Source organism: Brachyhypopomus gauderio, chromosome 8 (genome assembly GCF_052324685.1).
Source record: "Brachyhypopomus gauderio isolate BG-103 chromosome 8, BGAUD_0.2, whole genome shotgun sequence".
Classification (NCBI taxonomy): domain Eukaryota; kingdom Metazoa; phylum Chordata; class Actinopteri; order Gymnotiformes; family Hypopomidae; genus Brachyhypopomus; species Brachyhypopomus gauderio.
Window position 1 is genome coordinate 14,371,242 of NC_135218.1, and position 3,517 is coordinate 14,374,758.

The following is a 3,517-nucleotide window of genomic DNA, read 5'->3' on the forward strand; positions in this document are numbered from 1 at the left end:
ATAATAATAATAACTTAAACAGGCACCAAGCACTTTAGGACAGGTGATTGCACAGATGTGGTCTTTGACATTACTGGAGGTGAAAACTCTCACTATCACTCTGCCAAAGATGTAGGAGACATCGAGTTCATGATTGTAAAGGAAAGCGAATAAGTTCCACAAAAGAGAGACTCAAAGCATTCCTTGCCAGACAAAGAAAGTGATGTCTATACTTTACTTCTTTAACAAGAAACTGAAAGAGTACAATCTCAGATTCTTCTAGAAGAAGACCTTACCCAAATCTCTTAACTGCAGCAAACCAGACTCCAAAGCTAGACTTCAAATAGCTTGTGTCTCTATAAATGAAGATGAACTCTTTTTTATGTTAACTATTGAACCTTTCCTGGTTTTAACTTAGACTAGTAGTGCAGTTTAGTCTAGAAGTGATTTTAATATTAATTATTTTCTATTTTCATTTCATGTAAACATCTATGCTGAACTAAGGGGTGGTGGGCCAGGCTTTATACGCTTGAATTAAGAATGATTTTCTCAGTGTTAAAGCAGCATGAAATTGCATCTGTTTTGGGAATGCTTCTTGGGACCCACTTTTCTCCAATCAGCTCCCATGGCATCACCCAAGTGACTTCTCCAAAATCTCAAAGCATGCAGTCCTTTCAGTCAGAAAATGTGACAGGTTGACGTTGCTCAGTCAGGGAAGCGAATGACAAAATTAATAAGAAAAAAATTAATTAGTAAGTAATTACATCATACAGTAGAACTGGCATTATGTTTAAAACTGTACAAATGTCTTCTAGTTGAGAGAAGGTTATGGGGTGTTGAAAGCAAATCTATTTACAGATCTTCCAGATATAGCGCCTCTCACAGCACTGTGGCAAGTTTTGCATGACTGATTAAATACTGCAGCACATATGCATTGCCTGATTACAGGTTTATGACTTTATCAGCTGGAAAGGTTACAGTAATTGCCTTGGACCTTTACAGCGTTATTTTAGTTGATTGTGTCAAAGTGTCTAAGATTTCAGTGTTTATATATATATATATATATATATATATATATATATATATATATATATATATATATATATAAGAGAAGAGACAGAGAAGAGAGAGAGAGAGAGTACAATGCTTGTATTTTACCATTGAGTTCATGCTTGTACAACATATTATTTACATGTAAAAACAGGATGGCCACTGGCACTGTATCAACATTTTCAGGAGGCACTGAAACATCAGCCAAGGTCTTATACTCTAAAATTGATATTTTATTGTCGCAGATTTCCCATAGAACAGCAGCAGGAGTGAGCAGGAGTCTTAGCTTGGGCTGCTCATTACGGTGGCATAAAGCAGCTTGACACACATGGGATGCCAATCCATCATGAACAAGTCAATCTCAATGGGGGCCAAGCTCGGGAGAGGCAGGCTGCAGTGACTAGGGGGAGGGCAAGAACAGTCCTCGCTACACTAAGCTGTTGTCTGGCAAGCTGGCAAGTTGCAATGCCAACACCCCCGAGGTACCAGAAGCGCGGCTCCATCAAGCAAGCTGGCTAGCATGTCTCCGATAGCATGAGCGAGGCAATTAGAAGCAGCTCCTGAGAATAATCTCTCTCTCTCTCTCTCTCTCTCTCTCTCTCTCTTTCTGTCTCTCTGTCCCTCCTCACTTTTTTCTTGTCAACTGTTTATGGTCCTCCCATCAACATACACACACAAAGATACCGTGCTCTTCATGTACCATTCCCATCCACTGACTGCAGACCTCATTTTTAATTAAACCTCTCTACACTGAAAAGAAATGTCATTTAATTGGCTAATTAAAAAACACTGCCATGTGAATCACAAGGGGGGAACACGGCAGAAATACCATTCTCCATAATTAATTTGTCAAGACGAACCCTCTGGGACTTCAGATGCTGGCTTCACAGTGTTGACCAAATATTTCGAATATTACACCATGTATGTGTTTCATTGGAAAGAAAATCAACATTGTGGATTTGAAAAGGTATACATTCTTTTTTACATTCTCCTTGCAACTGGTTTAATACAAAGGAGAGCTTTTGTTTGATGGATGAGTTCATTTTTAAGGGATGTCACTGTCTAGACCTTTACTCACTTTACTCACGCATATATATATATATATATATATATATATATATATATATATATATATATATATACTGTATGGCTAATCTAATATTTCTGTCTGATTAAGATCTATTTAAGAACTATTTATGAACTATGTACATAGATGATATTAGGAAAAATGGTGAATAAAACCAATTAGTGGTTTTGGTCACTAAAGATATCCTTAAGATAAGATATACATTTTATTTACATAAATTTAAATTATGCAAAGATGCATAATTTTATGTAATACAATATGTTTCTAATTTCTATAAACTAGCAGTTTAAATCTGTTATAAATTATCTATACAGTTTCAAATGATGCTGCATGCTGTTTCAAACATGTGTTGTTTTTTGGAGCACTTTGTCTTCAGATTAAAGTCTATTTAACTATTTAGGAATGCACCTTTTTACAATATGTGACCTATAGTAAAGATCCCTTCTAATGAGTTCAGATGTCTCTGCCACACCCATTGCTAAAAGATTAACATTAGCATTGAGCGTGTGGGAAGAACTGTCCTGAAGTGCTCAGTGACCTTAAACATGGTACCATCATAGTTTGCCACCTCTGGCACAAGTAAGTTTGTGAAGTTTCTGTCCAGCTAGATCTGCCTCAGTCTATAACTGTTGTTATTATGAAAAGTAAGCATCCAGGAGCAACAACAGCTCAGCGACAAATCAGGAGACCACAAAAACTCCCAGAGCAGAACTTCAGGGTTTGACAGATACCAGGAGTAAGCTGCCTTCCAGAATGCATAGTGCCACCAGTAAAGTTTTGTGATGAAGGGATTATGGTCTTGGGCTGTTTTTTAGAGCTTGGGCCATGGCCCTTAAATCCACTGAAGGGTAATGTTTTAGACAATTATATGCTCACAACTTTGTGGCAACAGTTTGAGAAAAAAGACCCTTTCCTGTTCCAGCATGATCGTGTCCTTGGGCACAAAGAAAAGTCCAAACAGATCATGACGCATTTAGTGTGCAGGAACTCCAGTGGCCAGTGCAGCACCCTGACGTCAAACCCATTTACCTTTGGGATGAAATGGTGCGTCAACTGGAATACGGACATCACAAATGCTCTGTTGACTGAAAGGGCCGAAATTCCTACAGACACAATCCAAAATATTGAGGAAAGCTATGGCTGCTATAGCAGGCAAGGAGGGCCTGACTCTAATTACTGTAATGTCAATGGTTAAGAAATGTGATGTCCAACAAGTTCACATTTCATTTAATTTACAGCATTTGGCAGAGACTCTTATCCAGGGTGACATATATCAATATGTGTTTGCCCCCTGGGAATCAAAAATATAACCTTCTTGCTGCTAATATCTTGTTCTAGCTGCTTTACCAGCTATAGGCACACATATATAGGTGTGATGGTCAGGTGTTCACATACATTTGG